Source organism: Crassostrea angulata, chromosome 2, assembly GCF_025612915.1.
Source record: "Crassostrea angulata isolate pt1a10 chromosome 2, ASM2561291v2, whole genome shotgun sequence".
Taxonomy (NCBI): domain Eukaryota; kingdom Metazoa; phylum Mollusca; class Bivalvia; order Ostreida; family Ostreidae; genus Magallana; species Magallana angulata.
This window is the reverse complement of record NC_069112.1, coordinates 69,868,953-69,893,061: the sequence shown is the minus strand read 5'-3', so window position 1 is coordinate 69,893,061 and position 24,109 is coordinate 69,868,953. Positions and strand designations below refer to the sequence as shown.

At 32.1% G+C, this 24,109-nt stretch overlaps 1 pseudogene; it reads right to left on the bottom strand.

Annotated features, from left to right (window-relative positions):
- Window positions 1–22,983: 22,983 nt before the first annotated feature.
- LOC128174793 (uncharacterized) lies at window positions 22,984–23,650 on the bottom strand (annotated as a pseudogene).
- Between the last annotated feature and the right edge of the window lie 459 nt (window positions 23,651–24,109).

The following is a 24,109-nucleotide window of genomic DNA, read 5'->3' as shown; positions in this document are numbered from 1 at the left end:
GAAAATAGTTTATGGATGACAAATATTGTGGAAAGGTATGAAAATCGACCTCAGTTAAGTGTTTTCCAAAAAATGTGTCTTGCTGAATTCTGTTCAGAATACAGAGTACTTAGTAAATCTGAGATTCCAAAGGGCAAAAAAGAAGGTGTATATGAATTGAGAAATGGAAAGGGTTACATTCAAAAGAGAAGCAGAGGGAAACCCGCTGTTATTCGATACCCAAGATTTAGTCGTGACAATGCACCTGAAAAATTTTATCAGTGTCGCCTGCAACTTTTTCTTCCATACTGGAATCTGAATCAGTTGAAACCACCTGGATTTGAACTGTACCAGAGTTTTTATGAGCATGGATATGTCAAAGTGAATTCAAACAAAGATTTAGAAAGAGTCAAAAGCATTGTGGATAGCAATCATAATTACTTCTCAAAAAATGAGGATGATATTGAAAATGCACAGGATGCTTTAGAATTGCTTGGTGAACCAGAAGATGCATGGGCAAATTTATGTCCAGAATCAGAATTAAATCGAAGAGAATGTTTGAACGAAAAATCAAAAGAACAGGAGACTACAGAATCAGAAATCACACATGAAGTGGAAAGTAGTGGTTCCGGCGACATTATTTATCATCTGAGAGAAACTCAGAACACTAGAAAAGAGATGCTTCCCTTATTGCGCAGTTTGAATGAGAGACAAAAGCAGATATTTTATGCTGTTCATGAGTGGTGTATTAAGAAAATGTCTGGAGAGAATGTAGAGCCTATGCACATTTTTATAACTGGAGGAGCAGGGACAGGAAAAAGCCATCTGATAAAGACAATACACTATGAAGCATCTCGTCTCTTTGAAAAAACTTTGCCTTCTCCAAATGCAATATCTGTGATTCTGACAGCTTTTACAGGAACAGCTGCATTCAATATTGGAGGAAATACCATTCATCATGTTTTTTCTTTAACAAAAGCTTTACCAATTCCATATCAACCCTTAAAGGAACAAAGTTTATGTGGAATAAGAACAAAATTAGAGTATTTGCAGATTTTAGTCATCGATGAGGTTTCCATGGTGTACAAAAGACTACTGTTTTACATTCATGAACGACTTGTCCAAATCAAAAAATGTAAAAAACCCTTTGGTGGTGTATCTGTGATAGCAGTCGGAGATTTTTATCAACTTCCTCCAGTGAAACAACGAAAAGATGAGAGGTTGTATAAAGAAAATGGTTCATATCCAATAGATTACTGGCTGGATTTTTTTAAAATTGTAGAGTTGGATGAAATTATGCGGCAAAGAGAGGATAAAGCATTTGCAACTATTTTGAATTCATTACGCATTAGAACGTCTGAAGAACTTATTTCAGAGGAAGCTTTGGCAACACTTCAGGAATGCATTAGAGAAGGACCAGATGATGTTCTACATGTTTATTCTACAAACAAAGAAGCAAATGAATACAATCTCAAAATGTTGCATAGTAACTGTGAAGAGTTAATAGAAGTGCAAGCGGATGATCATCAGAAAGACAAGACAACAGGAAAATTAATTTTACGTGATAAACCGTTGACTAGTACCCGAGCTGATGGCCTCTCTGCTTTTTTACTTTTAGCCGTAAATGCAAGAGTAATGCTTACGCGAAATGTTAGTGTTGAGGATGGACTAGTAAATGGTGCAATGGGATATATTTCAAATTTTGTGTTTAAAAGCAAACAGCCTGTAAATACAGTAGATGTAGTTGAAGTCATCTTTGATAGTGCAAGTGTTGGTAAAATCCAGGGGAAGATGACTCCCAATGGGAATGTGGTCCCAATTAAAAGAGTGGAAGAAGAGATAAATGAGAAAAATGTAAAGAATGTTGTTAGACATCAATTTCCACTGAAACTCTCATGGGCATGTACAGCACATAAAGTCCAAGGTATGACTACCAAGAGTGTTGTTGTCAATTTAGATCACACTTTTTCTCCTGGGCAAGCATATGTAGCAATCAGTCGTGTAACTTCAAAAGATGGTCTGTTCATTGAGACCGATGATGAAAGTGTCTTGCAGAGAAAAATATATGCTGATTTAGATGTGAAATTAGCTCTTAATAGTATGGAGAGATACATTTTAGATGAAAACAGGATATGCAATGTAAGAAAATGCGGAAATTACAAAACAATTCTTTTGTTCAATGTTCAGAGTTTGAGAGGACACTTTCAGGAGATAAATTTTGACAACAGATTAATGAAAGCTGATTTTGTTTGTTTAACAGAAACATGGTTGAAAGAAGAGGAGGATGTTCAAGATATTGAAATTTCAGGCTTTGAATTCCACCATGTTGTACGAAACCAGTGTTATGATGATAGTGAAGATCTGATGACAAGACTGAGGAAAGCAAAAGGTGGTGGGGTTGGAGTGTACAAAAAGAAAACAACGAAGAGAATCTTGATCAATGCTTTAGAATACAAGAACATAGAGGGAATAACTGTAGAAATACATCAGGAGGACATTGCAATCCTTACACTCTACCGGCCAAGTTTGCTGCCTGTAAACAATTTTCTTGACAGGTTACAAAAAGTGGTGGATTTTTATAAGAGACGTTATTGGAACTTGATTATTATAGGTGACATGAATGAAGATGCCAGAATGCAGGGACCCATACAGAGTTTTTTAGAATCAGTGGGATTTATGCAAATGGTGCATTTTTACACAACAGAGGGTGGAACAATATTAGATCATGTATACGTAACTGACCCTCTAAAAACCTGTGTACACAAAGTGTCATTTTATTTCAGTTATCATGAAGCTATTGAAATTCATGTGAGAACTAAATAAAAAAGATTCAAATTGATTTTGAGTTCACACTATTTTAAACAATGATTATTTTCAGTTGAGTCTAATGAAAACTGAATTTAATTGATATATTATAAGATGCATTGTTTATTTGGTAATCATAGTTTTCACAAGATAAGCTCTTCTTTAATATTAAAAAATATGTTGCCTTTTCAATTTGAAAGAATTTTTCATACTTAATTCCTTTAGTGAAATATGACCTTACATTGTTAAGATGACTTATTTATTATCTGTGTAAAGTGATTTTTCAAGTAGAAGAGTGCAGTGCTGAATTCGTGATAAATGGATTATCTGTTTACGATGGTTATGTATCACTTATATATATGTATCTTTTACATTTTTGTTTTGACAGATCTTTACTGAGACATGGCTAGAATCGCATCAACATTCAATGCCTACAGAAATCCTGACAGTGCGTGAAATGTACTTAAAGTACCTGAAATGTACATTAGTGAAGAGCTGAAACATATCTACAATTTGAAGGTAATAATGCCACAAAATTTTAGATAGTAATTGGTTTACATTTCAAATTGCTGGAGTGTTAAGAAACTGTATTTGCATTATGTAGAAGATTAGTGATTTAAATGGAAAAGTTCATAATATAGACTGTTTTCTCTGTATGTATTACATATCTGTAGTACAACATATATATACATCTTCAGTATTCAGTATTTCAATATTTTAGTAAAGAAATCTGAGGTTAATACTCTAAAGAAATCCTTCTTCAGTTGTCAATAAAAAAAGAAACTAAGAATGTGGGCGAACGAAATGAGCCAATTATATACCTATAGTGCAGCAAATAATCTCCATGATAAAAATATTTCCTTTTATATCAATTTGTAAAAATTGTAAAACAGTACAATAAAATAATTTGCTGTTGAAATACCATTCATACACCAATGTGGACAAAAAGGACCATTTACTCAAAACAGAATACTTCCACATGACTGATGAGTAAATTGTTGCTCCATATTACCAAAAGCTAGCATAAAAATATACACTTTGTGGTTAATCAAATATGATGCACAAAAAACTTGTATCTTTTCAAGAAGTACTTTAATCGATTTACTAGTGTTTTATAAGAAAACCATGATTCAAATGTCATTATTCATCAGTAGTTGTGTTTGCATAGTGGTTATAGTATTTACCCCGTAGCATTAAAAAATATGATATTCAACCAGGATCTTTATTACTAGAGTTCAAAGGCCAAGAATACCATGCTATAGATTTTTTAATTAATAAAATAATTTGTTAAGGATGTTGTTTATTCAGGATTTGAGTTCTCAAATTGTTATAAAGTTCATTGTCATGAGTGAAAATTGGTCTAAACTTAAAACGTATCTATGAAATGAATTATTATTGATATAACATTCGATATATTTACTACATTATGAAATTAGGCTCAAACAAAAAATGCTTAGCAAAACAGAGGAAATTCGGACTAAATTTTGCATATTTTGTTTTCCGCTAAACATTGTCGGCAGTGCTTTAATATTAAAAGTTATGATTTTATATTTTAATCCACATAATTTTGGTTATTTTCTGTTGGATTTATCTCACTTATTCATTCCAATAATTGTATGGCTCAAACTGTTAAAATATTGAAAAATGCTTTAAAACAAAAAAACACACACTATATCTCAAAATTTTGATCATTGACCTCATATAAACTTTATGCCAACAGAATAAGGTCAATATAAGACGTTTAATACTATAAATGTTTTTGTACTATCATCATTCAATTGTTTGTTGTAAAATTGGATCAAACATGGGTACAATCAAAAGTCTATACCATACAATAGATGGTTTTTCATAACATCAGTGGATTTTTTTTTTCAATTTGAGTTAACATCATCCTAAATAGAAAAAATTTCTTTAGAAATATTTTATTCGGCATAATGTCATAAATTTGCAAATGAAAATTTTACTCTGAATACTAAATTCAGAAATTTATTATGATTTTTATTTATCTAAAGCTATAGGAATTGTACACTCAGTGTTCGCCTGTCTCATTTCAAAGACAACATATGCTTAACTGATGCATTATGCTTTTACCTAATCTGAAGTTTTTTGAAAATTAGTAAATATGTAATGGTTCATTTAAGGAGGGCGTTTTGGGTTTTTTTCTGCATGAAAACTAAAATAGCAAAACTCTTTATTTTTCAACCATATGTAATTAACACCATCTTTAGGTCATTCACAAATGTTCATTAAAGCATTATGTAGAAACTTTTCTCGAATAAGTGGATTTTTTTTTTTGGAGACCATCTCAAAATACAGGTATATTTACCTATAAATATGTATAGGAAATCGTAATTTTACACACTTCAAAGTTAATTAAAAAATTATTTTATAACAATTTTTCTCAAATACTAATATGTCATTATTAACATCATTTACTAACTCGCATTTTTAAAAGAAATACTAAATTCTACTGTATTATCTGTATTTTGTTTATTGTTATCAATTTTAAAAATCATGTTGAAAAAAATATTCATAAAAGGTATAATAACATTGTAGTTTACTAGAATGTGCAAAAACATGTGGAATGAAAACTAAAGTCAACCTCTTCAATTATTTGAATAAATGGTCAATTTCTTGTAAAGAATAAAATTAATGCTTATTTCCTTTTTTTCAGTAATCAGTAATTAACTGCAGTTAGTACCACTTAATGGACCAAGAATTACAAAGAATATGGTGGTTTTGTGAAGATTTGTGCAGAGTGCAATAGGAGAGGGGCATTATGCTCCCTCCAACTTTGACCAAAGACACATTTGAATAATTTTTAGCTCACCTGAGCTGAAAGCTCAAGTGAGCTATTCTGATCACATTTTGTCTGTCGTTCGTCCGTCTGTAAACTTTACACATTTTCAACATATTCTCAAAAACTGCTCGGCAAATTTCAACCAAACTTGGCACAATGCACCCTTAGCCAAAGGGAATTCAAAGTTGTGAAAATTAAGGATCACACCCTTTTACAAGGGGAGATAATTAGGTATTATTGATAATTTTTCATAAATCTTTTAAAATCTTCTTTTCAAGAAACATTTGGCCAGGAAAGCTGAATCTTTTGTGGAAGCATTCTCAGGTAGTGTAGATTCAAAGTTCTAAAAATCATGACCACCAGGTGTAGGATGGGGCCACAATGGGGGCGGGGTCGAACTTTACATAGGAACATATAGATTAAATCTTTAAAAATCTTCTTAAGAACCATTTGTCCACAAAGCTGAAACTTGCGTGGAAGCATCCTTAGGTAGTAAAGATTCAAAGTTGTGAAAATCATGACCACCAGGGGTAGAGTGGGGCCACAATGGGGGCGGGGTCGAATTTTACATATGAATATATAGATTAAACGTAAAAATCTTCTTTTCAAGAACCATTTAGCCAGGAAAGCTGAAGCTTTTGTGGAAGCATTTTCAGGTAGTGTAGATATAAGGTTGTGAAAATCATGACCCCTGGAGGTTGGTGGGGTCACAATGGTTGGGGGGGGGGGTCGAATTTTACATAGGAATATATAGAGTAATTCTTTAAAAAAAATCTTCCAAAAAAAACACCATTTGCCTAGAAAAGCGGTAACTTAAGCGAAAGCAACTTCAGATAGTGTGGATTCAAATTTGTTAAAATCAAATTTTGAGGAGGAGGGTGGGGCTGCATTGTGGATCTAGTTGTACAAAGGAAAACATTTATTCACAAAAACTGAAATGTTATCATGTATGGTTTGCATGTATGCAAGCATTTTGACATATATTGCTGATTCTTCAAAATTGTTAGCCCCTGGACAATTCTTGGGCCTTACAAGAGATTCAGAGTGTGTTGTAGGTTTATATCCCATTTATAAACAATTGTTTAGGATCTTTTTGAGAACTGCAATGCTCAACATGATATGACTATAAAATCATCAGGGACTGGATCACAAGAATATGGGGGGACGGACTTTTATTTATACAGGATCTACATGTAATATACCCACATTGCCCACATGTATTGACTCTATTAAGCTGATTTTATCATGCCTAATGTTGCTCAGGTGTGCGATGTAGCCCACGGGCCTCTTGTATTTCAGATATTTTCCTGATACTTCTATCCTAACCTTAATTGTGTGTGAAATAGGACACAATATTCCTTGTACGTCATTGCAAATACAGTTAGCTTGTTATTCCCTCTTATTGAGACAAAATAATGTGATGTGATTATATAAGATGTGATTTGAAGAAAAGATATAACTAGATATGTGTCCACATTTTCTTATTGATGAAAATGAAGGAATAACATACTATTGGATCATTATCATTATGATATTTTAAGGAAATTGTATTTATCTCTTCTCTTATTGCTTTATTTAATTATATTATGAAATGTTAGAATATGTAGAAAAAAATTATTTACTTGAGCAAGAGAAGTGCCTAACATTTTGTCATATTTGAATTTGATAATCTATAACATTGTCATTGTACATGTAGTTGTATTCTTCATTGACAATTTATGTGTATAAATTCATGCAATGATTTAAGATACTATAGATTACTGTATATGAAACATTATGCCTTGCATATGTTATATTAAAACATCATCCATAGTCTGTCCCAAGTTATTGCATCTATCACATTTTCATGATTTTAAATCAAAATATACATGCCCATGAAAGAAATATAATTGAAATTGATGAAAGGGAAAATATGAAAGAGATATTCATTGACAAGTTATCATTTGTCACTTGGAAAACTCACAGGAAGAAAAACAAACTCCATCACTGATTACTTTGTTAGTTGATGTGTATTGTTGTGGAATTCTCTATTCATGGGACACAAATGTGCAGGAACATTTTGAATCACTCTTACACACAATTTACAATGACTATACCGTCACCGTCTTGGACATTTAAAATGAGATCACCCATGAAATTGCATCTTTGTCCATAATGATTGCTTGTCCATGTCTGTGGACATTGTTCATTGATATAGACAGTGTCACTTACCAGGCCCATTAAAACACGTAACCCATCTCTTTGAAATAATCATATAACGCTATAAGAAAAGGTATAAAATTTCAAAATATGCAAGTTTATTTTTTGAAAATCAGTTGTTAGATTAACAATATCAGCATGATATTTTTTTTCATTGGTTTTATTAATTTTTTTTTTTTGTTTTAAGAATTTCTACCTCTTAACGTATGTAAAACCTAATGTTGGTTTTTTTTTTCATACAGAATTGCCCAATTTATTATTTAACAATAATGTCATATAATCAATAAATTGTGTATTGCTGAATAAAATTGATTATTTATTTATTCTTGATTTGTTTTTGTTTTCTTTATGCCCTGCAAGCAGAGTTGAGCTATATCAGTCAGGAGAGCGCGAGGAACCGGAACTGCTCATTGAAAATAAAAGTTTGTATCTCTTGTTCATTCATATACCTAGTGTACTATACAGTTTATCAAGCTGAGTAAACGGTCAAATAAAAACCGACGGGCATGGTTACGAATTTGGTTATATTCAATTTCTGTTTTTATTATTTACAATGCTTTAAGAATACATTTTTAATGATCAAATGGAATTTGAGAATCAGTAGAAGAATTATAGGCAAGATACAGGGTATAATTCACGTAAACAAGGCTCGTGCCTTTTTTTGTTTACATAGGTTAAATATACCAGTAAAAATCTTATTCAAGCTAATTTTTCTTTCTCTTATTTATTTTAAGCATAAAGCTGAAACTCCCTTATAATTCAACGAATTACATTCAAGTTTTTGTTGTCTATTTATTGCCTTGGGAACGGAAGTGATTTACAAACACAAAAGCTGATATTTCTTGTACATTTGCTTAGCGTATATCACTGTTTATCAGACTAGATGAAACGCCCCATGAAGTCATTCAAACTTGTTAAAAACCTGATTTGTTTGAATCCTTCCAGTGGTAATCGGAACTGATGGTTGACAAAATAAAACCCGTTAAACACATCTTCAATCAAATGTCTATCATATATATTAAAGCTTTATGTTTCAATCACTTACAGAGACTAAAATCTCGCGGGCATCAAATTTGTAAAAAGGAAAGCTAATTAGAGATATTTGAGATATCTCAGCGGAAGTTAAATTTATTTGCTAATTTAACATTATATAGATGACATATCTGAGAGTGTATACTGATATATTCTTTCCATGTACATGTAAAATGAATAAAGAAAGAATAATAAAATAATTTTTGAGGTGCTTCCGGTGACGACCGGAAGTTACGCCGAACAAAACATAATAATGTTAACACATGAACATACATAGGTCTATCATCTGACAGAGTTTAATTGTTCAAGTCAAGTCAAATTTTCCAGAAGTTACGTTCATGTAAAAGACCAAAAAAAAAAATTTTGAAATACATTTCGTGACGACCGGAAGTAACGCCGAACCAAATAAATTGTTTAACATTTGTACACTTTTAAGTCAATCTTCCCGCAATGTTTGGTTGTTCACGTATTGGATAAAAATTTTTTTTAAAGTTATAGTTCTTGCGGTGACGACCGAAAGCGGGATTTACATACGCCTTTTGCCTTGTTTCTCAATCTTCTATGTACTGTCATAATATGTATGATGCAATTTACTTAATAAATATTGTTTAAACTAAAACAAACTTCAATGTCAAACAACGAAAGGTAAAACAAAATTCATTTTTTGAATACTTCGTGTAACGACCGGAAGTTAAACCGATTCAAGCGAAACATGTTAAGCGTATCTAAATGCAAAAGTTAATCATCCAACAAAGTTAGGTTGTTGAATTCTTTACCGTTTTTTAGAGTTTGTAGTGACAAGATCTGGGGGGTACAAAAATAAGTTTAAAATAGACAACTTGTGATTTTTGAGATATCTCACCAAAAGTACATATTTTGTTTATTTAACATCGCATAGATTACTTATGTAAGGATTTAAAATAATATAATCATTCTATCTGAAAGAACTAAAATAGACTTTTTAAAAAAATAATTTTTGAAGTGCTTAACCGGAAGTAGAATTTATTTGCTAATTTAACATTATATAGATGACATATGTAAGATTGTATACTGATATTTTCATTTTATGTAAAATGAATAAAATATGAAAATAAAACAAATTTTTGAAGTGCTTCCGGTGACGACCGGAAATTACGCCGATCAAAACAAAATAGTGTATACACATGTACATACATACGTCTATCATCCCACAAAGTTTGATTGTTCAAGTCGTCACCGTTTTTGAAATCTCTAGGAAACAAGGTTTTTTGTCTCGGGACAGGAAACGGAAGTGTTCAATGAAAATGAAAGTTAGTATTTCCTAACCATTACACAACATGACTTTATTGGCTATCAACATATCTTATATTGTCAAACAAAAACACTTAAACTCTTAAACAACTTGAATTGTTTGAACTCTTCCGGTGTGGACCGGAAGTGACGGTTGACAAAATGAGAGCGGTTAAACACATTTTCTATCAAATGTCTATCAGCCATGTAAGTTTTGTGTCTTGGTCACTTACAGTTTCTGAGATCTCGCTGTTATAATATTTGTTTTAAAAAGAGTACCTGAGATATTTGAGATATCTCACCGGAAGTAATTTTTTTTTGTTTATTAATCATCGGATAGATGACATATGAAAGCGCTTATACTTATATTTCGATTTTGTGTAAAACAAATAAAATGCTTAAAAACATAATTTTTGAAGAGCTTCCGGTGACGACCGGAAGTTACGACGAACAAAACAAAATAGTTTAAACACATCTACAACTATAGGTCTATCATCCCTCAAAATTTGGAGGTTCAAGTCTTTATCGTTTCTGAGATCTCATTGTCCATAGTTTTTTGTCGCGGGACAGGAAACGGACGACAGGAAGTGATTTCTTAAAAAAATAAAAAAAAAACTCCTGGAGATATTATCATTTTCTATCAGTCCTGAAAATTTCAAGAAAATCCATCCAGCCGTCTCTGAGAAATCTGGTTAAACTTTTAAAAAACTTGATTTGTTTGAACTCTTCCTGTGTGGACCGGAAGTGACGGCCGACAAAATAAAAACGGTTAAACACATCTTCTATCAAATGTCTATCATCCATGTAAGATTCGTGTCTTGATCACTTACAATTTCTGAGATCTCGGGGTTCAAACATCTGTTTTTAAAAGGCTACATGAGATATTTGAGATATCTCACCGGAAGTAGAATTTTTTTGTTTATTAATCATCGGATAGATGACATATGAAAGCGCTTATACTTATATTTCGATTTTGTGTAAAACAAATAAAATGCATAAAAACATAATTTTTTGAAGAGCTTCCGGTGACGACCGGAAGTTACGACGAACAAAACAAAATAGTTTAAACACATCTACAACTATAGGTCTATCATCCCTCAAAGATTGGAGGTTCAAGTCTTTATCGTCTCTGAGATCTCATTGTCCATAGCTTTTTGTCGCGGGACAGGAAACGGACGACAGGAAGTGATTTCTTAAAAAAATAAAAAAAAACTCCTGGAGATATTATCATTTTCTATCAGTCCTGAAAATTTCAAGAAAATCCATCCAGCCGTCTCTGAGAAATCTGGTTAAACTTTTAAAAAACTTGATTTGTTTGAACTCTTCCTGTGTGGACCGGAAGTGACGGCCGACAAAATAAAAACGGTTAAACACATCTTCTATCAAATGTCTATCATCCATGTAAGTTTCGTGTCTTGATCACTTACAGTTTCTGAGATCTCGGGGTTCAAACATCTGTTTTTAAAAGGCTACATGAGATATTTGAGATATCTCACCGGAAGTAGAATTTTTTTGTTTAGTTAACATCGGAAAGATGCAGTATATAAGCATTTATACTTATATTTCAATTCTCCGATAAATATATTAAATGCATAAAAGCATAATTTTTGAAGAGCTTCCGGTGACGACCGGAAGTTACGACGAACAAAACAAAATAGTTTAAACACATCTACAACTATAGGTCTATCATCCCTCAAAGTTTGAAGGTTCAAGTCTTTATCGTTTCTGAGATCTCATTGTCCATAGCTTTTTGTCGCGGGACAGGAAACGGACGACAGGAAGTGAATTTTGACAAAATGAAAAAAACGCCTGGAGATATTATCATTTTCTGTCAGTCCTGAAAATTTCAAGAAAATCCATCCAGCCATCTCTGAGAAATCTTGTGGACAAAAAAAGGAAAAAAAAAATAATAATAATAATAATAACTAGACACTTGTTGCAAAAGCAACAAAAAGGTCTTCCGTTTTGATATACATGTATCAATTTAACTGTAAGACATTGCTTCTCTTACATACAAAAAAAGTTGATTTGATGATTATTGTGAATGATATATCCAGACGTTACTTACATGTAAAACAACGAGAATGAAAAAGAAATCAATTTTTTAAGTACTTTCTGTGACGACCGGAAGTAACGCCGATCTAAACAAAAATGTTAACCATTTGTACAATCATAAGTCAATCTTGCCTCAAAATTTGGTTGTTCACGACTCTGCCAAATCTAAGATCTCTTTGAAACAATATTTTTTGTCTCGGGACCGAAACGGACGAACGAAAGTGATTAATAAAAACAAAAGCTGGTATTTCTCGTACATTTGCTTAAGGTACATCACTGTTTATCAGGCTAGATGAAATTCCAAAAAAGTCAGCTAAACTTGTTAAAAACAGGATTTGTTTGAACCCTTCCGGTAAGAACCGGAAGTGACAGTTGACAAAATTAAACCCGTTAAACACATCCCCAATCAAAATTCTATCAAACAATCTATGAAAGATTCGTGTCTCAATCACTTACAATGACGAAAATATTGCGGACATCAAATTTGTAAAAAGAAAAGCTACATAGAGATATTTGAGATATCTCACCGGAAGTAAAATTTATTTGCCAATTTAAAATTATATAGATGACATATGTAAGATTGTATACTGATATTTTCATTTTATGTAAAAAACAAATTTTTGAAGTGCTTCCGGTGACGACCGGAAGCTACGCCGAGCAAAACAAAATAGTGTAAACACATGTACATACATAGGTCTTTCATCCCACAAAGTTTGATCGTTCAAGTCGTTACCGTTTTTGAGATCTCCAGGAATCAAGGTTTTTTGTCTCGGGACAGGAAACGGACAAACGGAAGTGCTCAATCTAAATTGTAATTAATATTTTTTTTTGTACTTGCCCTTTCTACTTAATTGTTCATCGACTTCACTACAAATATCAAAGGAAAACAGTTAAACTGATAAACAGCTCGATTTGTTTGAACTCTTCCTGTGTGGACCGGAAGTAACGGAAGACAAAACGAAACTGGTTAAACACATCTTCAATCAAATGTCTATCATCCATGAAAGTTTTGTGCTTTGATCGCTTATAGTTTCTGAGATCTCAATTGTACAAAATGGTGTTTCAAAAAAGCTACCTGTGATATTTGAGATATCTCACCGGAAGTAGAATTTTTTTTTTGAGTTAACATCGCATAGACAATCTATGCATAGATTTATACTTATATATCTATTTTATGGAAAAAGAATTTTATGCGAAAAAGTAGTTATTTTTTAAGTGCTTCCGGTGTAGACCGGAAGTTACGACGAACAAACCAAAATAGTGTGAACACATCTACAGCTATGGGTCTATCATCCCACAAAGTTTGGATGTTCAAGTCTTTACCGATTTTGAGATCTCGTTGATACAAGCTTTTTCAACGCGGGACAGGAAACGGACAAACGGAAGTGCTCAATCTAAATTGTATTTCATGTACAGTGCTGCTATCCTGAAAGTTGACAAGGATAGGATAGGATAGGATGCAGGATGCACGATACATGATAGAAATATAAAAGTTAAGTTCTATCCTATCCTATCCTATCCTATCCTGCATCCTGTAGCCAATCAGATTCAAGTATAAATTTCAGAGTTATTTTGCGAAACGAAAATGGCTAAACAATGTATTTTCAATGTCAATTTAATACGTTTTACAAATTAAACCATTTAAGAATAATTAGTACATCAAGAACGCGATGCATAACCTTAATGCGCGCTAAAATGTCGGCGCTACATCTTTGTCAATTCGTACCCAAGTACGGAGTTACTGCGAGAAATCGTTGTAACATTTGACAACGTCAAAAATAGATTTCTGTATTTACTTAATTTAAAGTCTGCAAATTAATAAAAGCTTGAATTTATAAACGACCATCTTGGCATTTTAAAATATAAACATGTATACAAGAAACAGACATTGCTTCACGTTTCATATAATTTCTTCGATGCTCAATAACAGGGACGCATATTTCTGTCCGATATTTACCTGAACATATCGAATTAATAAAGGATAGCTACCTATAAATGCTTAAGAATTTATACTTTAAAAAAACTCCGAGTGGTTTAATTATAAACGATATAAACTTCCTAAAGGAATTATTTATTTTCAGATCGTGTTTACATTTATCGCCGAACAGATCGCTCAAATAATGAGAATTACGCTCAGTTATATGTGATAAGAAAATAATTTGATAAAAATATGTTACTAAACAGTTCCTCAATAAGTGCATCGAAGTTATTTTTCTGTTTTATATGCATAAATATAATTAAATCAAAAATCGAATCGCTTACCTGTTTGTTTACGTTATTGTGTCCATCCCGCGTACGATTTAATTTTACCGTAGCACAGGTAAGTAAGTTATCCCGCTCGATGAATATTCGGTTTTAAGATTTAATTATTCAATTTGAGTACTACATTAATTGATAAAATCATTTTATTCTTAAATTTCGTTTCATTTAACTTGCATTCCTATATTTTGAAAGTATAGGATAGGATAGGATAGGATAGAGCTTATTTGCAGGATAGGATGCAGGATACAGGATATAGGATAGGATAGGATAGTTTTGTCAACTTTCACGATAGCAGCACTGTATCTTGTAAACTTGCCCTTTGTACTTTATTTCTCATCCAGCACACTACAAATATCAATGAAAATAAGTTAAACTGATAAACAGCTCGATTTGTTTGAACTCTTCCTGTGTGGACCGGAAGTGACGGAAGACAAAACGAAACCGGTTAAACACATCTTCAATCAAATGTCTATCATCCATGAAAGTTTTGTGCTTTGATCGCTTATAGTTTCTGAGATCTCGTTTGTACAAAATGTGTTTCAAAAAAGCTACCTGAGATATTTGAGATATCTCACCGGAAGTCGAAATTTTTTGTTGAGTTAACATCGCATAGATAACCTATGCATAGATTTATACTTATATATTTATTTTATCGAAAATGAATTTTATGCGAAAAAATAGTTATTTTTGAAGTGCTTCCGGTGACAACCGGAAGTTACGACGAACAAAACAAAATAGTTTAAACACATCTACAACTATAGGTCTATCATCCCTCAAAGTTTGGAGGTTCAAGTCTTTATCGTTTCTGAGATCTCATTGTCCATAGCTTTTTGTCGCGGGACAGGAAACGGACGACAGGAAGTGAATTTTGAAAAAATGAAAAAAACGCCTAGAGATATTATCATTTTCTATCAGTCCTGAAAATTTCAAGAAAATCCATCCCGCCATCTCTGAGAAATCTTGTGGACAAAAAAAGGGAAAAAAAAAATAATAATAATAATAAGAAACATTACAATCACTATAAGGTCTTCCGTTGGAAACGGAAGACCTTAATAACTAGACACGATCTCGTTGCGAGCAACGAGTAGGTCTTCCGTCCGATTTTTAGAAGGTAAATCACGTCATCGACTTTAATTTTCGACAACAAAACATGATATGGAAATAGGAGTGAAGTAATAATGCTTTCCTGTAATGATTTTTATAGTTCTTATACGTTGCCTTTTTAAATACTTGCATTTCTTCCGATTGAAATAGACAAGATTAAACTTTATATACCTCTGGCCCCTAATATCCCTAGTTAGGTAACGCATGAGAAAATCATTATATTGTAAGGATATATAAACGTATTATACCTAAAGTCTGTCCCAAGATACTTTTGCCACACATTTTCTTAAATTATTCGATATTTGTAAATATCTCTTGTTTCAGACGATGTTCATTCGATAGTATGAAATAATCCCAAGATTTCCCTTTTGAAACGCCCCCTCTAGCTTGTCAGCTAAAAAAAAGAATGTCTACGGGGATTTTACATTGCATCAACCTTTATAAAGCCCGGATGATAACGTTGAAAAATTGTGCTAGATATTCCGAGAGACTTCCGAATTGAGAAAAGATGTAAACATTCCCCATTATAAATCTCCGTAGGAAATATGTTTTCGATCATGTGAATGTTTACGACGGAAAAATGGTAATTTATAAATGAAGTTTGACCCCTAAAAACGTTATTACCTAATTACGTAACGCGTGATAAAATCAATAAATTTCTTGGATACAGTTGAGATTGACACAAAATTTAAAATTTTGTTTAATTCATGTGATTTTGAATGACAACAGTTGTGAATGGAATTTGAGATCATTGTGGAGAATAAGCAGGTTTTGAAATAAATCAATTGCACATGAAAAATAAAGTTAAACACTTTCCGAATGCAGGCTAGTACACTGTCTATGGTATTAGGTAAAGGTATAATCTTTTTTTTTTACTATTAAAATCATTAAAATCGGAAGTTTTGTGTTTGCAGCTACATAAAAAAACCCATGTGTGCATTACAGCAAGACGCAAATCTTGTGTATTAGATAACGGCAGACCGCTCGCTAGTCCATTCGTGACCTATTTCCTCGGCTGCAGCAAGGGATCGGATACGTAATTGTTCAAATACACAGTTCGGTATACAGCTAGATTTTAAATGCGACTCAAATGCATTGCATAGAAACAGTTCTTTTATCCATAATGTGTTTCACTAGAAAATAACTAAAATGTTTAAACACTTTCCGTGTGTAAACCGGTACCCTTTATGTCAGTTATACGCACAAATACCCCGTTTATTTGCCAAATAAAACACAAATACATGGTAACAAGTCTGGCTTTTTACACGCATATTACGCAATACCCGAACAAAATTTTATTGTAACGACATTAATAAGATCATAATGAACAACTTTTGCCGCGACAGCCATATCGAAATCTTAACCGCTTTTGAGTTATAAAGTGAAAACTTTGAGGAGTTTTAGGTCCTTAATTTGAGGGGCCAGCCCCTTTTTCTAGGAGTCAAACAAAAGATCTTGTAGATATAAATTTTTGTTCTTCTACATGTCTTAACAAAATATTTGTGAGAAAAAAGATAATCTAAGAAAACCAAGCAAAATCACAACTCTTTTTTCATCTCATTTTTCGAGCCCTACCGAGCTTTAGCGCCTTTTGTGCCTGAAATTTATTGATGCCTTATTACATATCTACAATCTTTTGTCTATCATTCCTGAAATTTTGAACTTAATATCTTTAATAGTTTTTGATAACTCTCTTGGACAAGCCGACACTCTGAAAATCAAGAAAACGTCGATATTTAAAAAACGGAAGTGACGTCATCAACCAAAAAAATTTCCGATCAAGTTTAAACTAATGTCAATAAGATCTGCAAATTTTATTAAAATCGATCAAACAGTTTTCGAGTAATCGCTGACACAAAATCGGTAAGAAAAAAAAAGGAGAAGAATGAGAAAAAAAAACCGAAGAAAAACAATAAGGTCTTCCGTTGGAAACGGAAGACCTTAATAATAAGAAACATTACAATCACTATAAGGTCTTCCGTTGGAAACGGAAGACCTTAATTATCAATTTACATCAAATGATTGCATATAAAATCCAAATTCCTTTTGGCACATATCTCATGCATATATAAAAACAAAACATCAACAATTACAATTGTACATCAAATGATTGCCTATTACATCACACAAAATCTAAATATATTTGAATTATTTCTCAAATTGAGATATCCTTCTTGCCTCAGTAACTTTTTCTTAAACATTAAATAATCATAATCCATGAAGTTCTTTGTAAATGCATTAACCTTCATAATTAACCAAAAAAGATTGCACTAGTTCTACAAGGAAAAATAAGACTGTATTGTACTCAATAGAATCAAATAAAGTTTTCATCATAAAAAAGAGTTTCAATAAACCTTTACTGACATGTTTTTATGACATTTATTAAAGATAGATACCTAAGGAAAATATTAGCTTAACCACTCATCACACACATACATTTGTAAACAAGAGGCCCTGGAATCACTTTGCTCACTCGGCTAACATTATCACAAGTATAATCAGCTAGCAGCATCATTAGGAATGAAAGAATGACCAAGAAGATAAAAATATGAACGTTTATGATGCTCACTTGAACCTCAATCTCAGAAGAGCTAAAAATTAAAAATCAACCCATGTAAACATGCCATCAAGATGAAAATATTTAGAATAAATGAATGATAATGAAAATGCAAAAATCACTACATTATGATTTAAATGATGAGGTAGTACAAAGATTAAATTTTACAGAATGTAGTTGAAATAATATCTATTCAAAAAAAAGCAAAAACTCTTTAAAAAAATCTTAACCCTTACATCAAAACAAATTCAGAATTCAAAATTGTATTAAATTATAGAACATTATACATATTCGTCATAGCCATACATTTTGGGGGGCCTCCTTTGTCTAGGTGGCAATTCTCGTTTTTTAATAATTTGAGGTTTTGAAAGTACCTTTCTTTTCTAAATTTTGTTTTTTGTTAGCCAAAGATGCTTAATATGTTGATAAATGTCTTTACAAAATTGAACAGCATTCTCTAAAGTTCTTATAAGTTTATCTAGAAGTTGACACAAAACAGATATTATCCCGACCAAACCTGTAAAAGATTAAAAAAAAACCAATTTTAACAATCATGTTCGGTGGACAGTCTTCTCTGATTACACCTTCTCCAGCAGGAGGCATATACACTGCAAAAAATTAAGCATCCAATACTTCCGGAGGATAGAATGAGGGAGATGACTGAAAGTGAAAAAAAAAATCTATAATTCATCCACCTCATCATGAATCGCATGGATTTTATCTAGAATTCTTTGTGCTTCGGCAAATTGTTCTTTCATGCTAATCTTATTGCTTAATTTCTTGAGACTCCTTAGTCTTTTCCTTCTTGCATTAAATGCGCGTGTGCAGCAGAAAGTTATTACTGACAGAGTGATGAATGAGAATATAAATGAAAATACTGAAATAAAGTAGAAAGACGATGTGTAAAACAGAATGCATGATTTGATATGGTTTACTTATTAATGTGAACATGATATTTCAAACAATGATAATAAAGCCTTGAAATGAAATCAAATGATATAATATTAATGTACTTACTAACGAGAATGGTGAGCGTTTTTCCATCAAACTCGACATTGTCTGTTTCACTGGGTTTACTTGACACAGACGTTGTGGGATGCACCTATAAAATTGCTAGTGTGCTTATTGGAGAATTTTCTTTTACTTAAGATCCTCACTCATATGTGGGAAAATCGTAAGTTAAATAATGAGTTAATAAAATCAGTTAATTACTTTATTAGTGTACTTACTTCTTCGCTTTTAGCACTTGGAGAGGTCATTTTGAAGGATGTCAATTTTTCATCAGCATTCTGCAATGAAAAGTGCAAACTAGACAGAAAGTCAAAGCTTTGAAATTTAAATTCACCCAAAATCTTTCACAAGATCATTGTCTATTTTATCCAATAATGCTTCTATTGTGGGAAACACTTAAAAAGAGACATGCTGCAAAAATGTTATTAAAAAATTTGTCTAACTGTTTCTATATTTATTAGTTACCCCAACAATGTTCTTTTCATATTAATTACCTTCTTACTACTCTCTGTGGTCAGTAGGCCGGAAGTCGGATGAGGGGTCCTTGATGTCTCAGGTGAGGGTGGTGAGATGTGCTGTAAAATCGTTATTCGGGATTAGTCAACCTCTATCATTGTTATTATAGTTACCACAAAGAAAAGAAATGCTATATCCCCCCCTTCCCCTCCCGCAACATTATTGCAGAACGATATTTATAACTAATCTTACACATTCAGTTTACGATTCTCCAAGATAAATGGTGACAGCAGTATGTGTGATTACATGTGCCTTCATATCTGCGCATGTGAGTGTGCTGCTCTCGATTGATAGCACCTGTACTTCACTACATCGTAGGTCCAAAAGACCGCCATCGTTGAACTGATTGAATGTGAGCACAGGAATGTCGCTCACACAGCCCCTATACCACCCAATTCCATGCCATGTACATCGGCCGTTGGAGTCGCAGATAGCGTCCAAGGGTGGAGGTTGTGCTTGTGTACAGCAACACAATAACCATGATAACCCGAGAGTGACAAAGACCAGACCAGCCATTGCTAAGATCGCGCTCTTTCATCAACGGATATGTGTTGAATTTCGAGCCCGATTCTATTGTTTCAAAATAAAAAAAACATTTATTTTTATTTTCACTATTTAGACCTTATATGCTTTGTTTGAATATTATTATTATTGCACACATACAGAACTAAATTCATGATCTTTTAATTACTGCGATAAGCTTTAATTATTATGATTAGCTTGAATTACATCATTTAATGTAAAAATACAAATAAACGTCACAATCAATGAGGAAATTTCTCGATATGCTAAGTAATCAAAAACAATATTATTCAGTCAAAACAAGTTTTAAACAGTATTGCGTTTACAAGGACGAGTCATTGCCCAAGAAGTTATTGTACACATTAAAATGTGAATTTGTAAAAATATCTATGATATCAAATTTAAATCAGTTGTAATTTATAAATATAAAAAGTTGGGAGTCTGATATTAACATAAAGATTCACTAACCTATGAACTATATACCTTGGTTAGGACATTGCAATAAAGAAAGTGGTTCACGTTTACATAATATTTAATGAAAGAAAAGAAGAAAACGTAACGAACATCAGGAAATTTGTTTGGCACTTGCCATATGCTGAGTAATCAATATCAAGAGTCCAAAATCAAGACCATGGTTGTTTACTTCTTTACAAGACAATAGTTGTTTGCTATATTTGAACTGTTCAACTTGTTTTGATTATATTTTATTACTTTGTGAGGGGTATATATAACAGATTGGGGATACAACTCAACTAAAACAGCACTATGGCATACAAATCTGCGCAACCCCACTTCACTCAGTCGTTTGAGGACGACGGTGAAACGCCTATGTTCGTCGTTGAAAGAAATGATGATTACAAAATAAGGAAGGCTCAATATTCCATCAAAATGTCGTTTTTTAATCGGAAAGTTTATTTTCACATCCAAAGTAAGTTATGCCTTTATTTAATTTTATATTTTTGTCCGTAAATTTTAAATCATTTACAAAAGACTTTAAGAATTTTTAAAACTAATTATTAAATGTCAAAGCATTTAACTATACACAAGTGAAAAAAAATTATCTAAGCCGAATTGTTTAACAACGAATAATTTTTGCTTAAATATTTTAAAGCCTTGTACATTGTAGAGCGGTAAACTTGTCTAGTGTTTTTTCTCCACCGTATTAATGTGTTCATTTTCCTTTGACAGACAATGTGAGGGGAACTTCAACCTCCCTGCCGGAGGAAGTTATGATGCCTATAGCAGACATGGGGGAAGAGCTACCGGCGGCGAGAGATGTATTGAAAACTTGCAGCCACCAAGTCCCCCGATGGTGAGTTTAGTTTTGGTTTTTTTATTTGCAATATGTCACAAAGGGTAGATACTTGTCTTCTTTTTACATATTCTGTTCAGCTAGCGATGTATTTTAATTCTAGATGATTATATTGGTTAAAAAAATTCTACAATTGTTCCCCATTTTTTTAAAACTATAGCTCAGAATTACTCCTCCTAAAAAACGAAAGGTGACTATCGTGGATGATGACAACGATGGGGAATTTTTTTGAAACAAAGAGGCATCAACTTTAAATATACATGTAGATATAGTTATTTGTATAATCAAGAAAAATATATTAATCAAGAACGTTCGCAACTTGTACGTGTGAAGTGGAACAACCCTACCATCACCATTTTCTTTATTATTTTTAACAAGATTCCATCTTTACAACATTGCTGTGAAACGAAGTGAAGAAAGAAATGTTTAAACTTTTATTGTTAACAACTACGCTTATGGAGAGAATCGATAAAAGGTTGGAAGAAATCAAAACGGACAAGCGGCAAATTGAGATCATTATGGCTCGCGTGAATGACATCAAGCGTTTTATGAACACCAGGAATTTAAATTTTTAAAGATGTGAATTTAAATGTGACTTTACATAATATTTATCATCTAATGTCATGTGTTATATTGTGTCAAGATCATATAATACTGTTTAAACATAAATGTTATTTAAATTTTGGTAAGAACACAAACTTTTTCTGCATAACTTACTGTGTGTAGTATTTTTAATCATCAATTGTTCAAGGTATTGATAGATCTTAAGAGTTATTGAGTTCTTGTTTCCTTATAATTCTTTTATCGGAGGTGTAACCATCAATTTACAAAAATACCATTTCACACACATTAGAAAAATTTAATGTTTTTTTATTTATTAAAGAATTATGTATATATTTGAACTGCTGACATTCTAAAAGTTGAAGAATGACTTTACGACTCTAAGTTTCACCTCTGTATATTTATCTATCCAATAGTTAAATAATGTCTCAGTAATCGGAAAACAATATTGAAAATATATGAAAAGAAAACACAAAATCATCAATATTACTGTTGCAAGCTTTTGAAGATTGAAAATGATGGCGCTTAATCTTAACTGAAGATTTTTGTGTTTTCTTTTCATATATTACCGTATTTTACACACATATATATTTTCTATATTTATCAAGTTGCATCTACCTTTTTTTCAATTAATGGGATATTATGTACAACAAATCTGATTTACATTTATCAAAATGAATATGTTTTTTTTCCTCTTAATTAATGAAATAGGTGTAATTTCAATCGAAACTGCTGTAAAATTAATCGGATATTATATCATAATTGCGGGTTTCATGCTTATTTCAATTACAAAACAAAGCAACTAATATGCTAATAAATACATACAATACAAATAGTTTTCATTTTTATTTCTTGGTTTAGTCTTTAATTTAATTGTCAATGATTTAACGTGTCCATATGAATAATCCACCCATTTCACTGTATAAGTTTACGACAAACGATGGTGGTTGGAGCCTTATATTGAAGGTTTCATTTTTATTTCTTGGTTTAGTCTTTAATTTAATTATCGGTGATTTTAAAGTGTCCATATGAATAACCTTCAATATCATTAGGCTTCAACCACCATCGTTTATCGTCAAAGGAAGACAGGGAAATTTTGTTGATAGCTTTAAGAAACAGATTATGATTTTCACTCCGTATAGAGTTCATTGTATGTCTCTCTAATTTACAGTTTAATAGACAGTCCACGTAATTTTGATATGCTAATTCTTTGTTAACAACAGATTTGGCGATTCCCTTTACTTTTTTCACTTGGGTTTTTTCCTCATTGTAAACAATGAATGAATACATTTTTGGTCGTAATCCAACAAATCCCATTACTGGCTGAGATGCAGTTTCATCTTTCATCTTACCAACAACCTTCTTGTTTATTTCACTAAACAGAAAATGATCTCTAGGATAGTTCGAACAAATCAATATGTTTACTCATCTCTTTATACATATCTTCAACTTCAAACCTACAAAACAAGAAATAAAATAAGATGTATAAAACAATATTGACTCTAAATAAATAACAAAATGCACCAATAAGTCCGAGTAGGACATACCTGTAAAACAGGGAATCTGTATCTGTCATCAGCAACTTTGCATTCCCACCATATTGTGTTTTGATGAAGCCGTAATGAAATTCATACATGAAAAGCTTGGATAGGTCTTATATGCTCATCCCTGTGTAGATGGGTTTGTTAAGCAAAAGTTTGACCTTTTTGTTTTTTACTCCAACGAGATCTTTATTGAAGATAGTAAAGCTCTCAAAACTCAGTTTACTAACCAGCTTTTGAAGCCGTTTTTTGTATGAACTAGGTTAAAATTTAATCTGTTTCTTATATTTTCCATGGTTTTTCTGAAATGACATTTAAAAAAAAACATATATTACAATGGTACTCTAGTTTTATTTTATCAACCATCTAAATTTTCATGATAATTTACTCAAACACTTACCCGAAAACGATATTGTTGTATGATTTATAAAGGGAGATGTCAAAGTCATTCTGTGCCTGCTGTCTCATTTTAGTATTATATTCGATGTATGGCTTAAGCCAAGCCTCCTGCTCAAAGCTTATAACACGATGTATTTTTGTCAGAATGAGTCCTTGCTGAAGGTAGAATTGTAAGTGTCTATAGT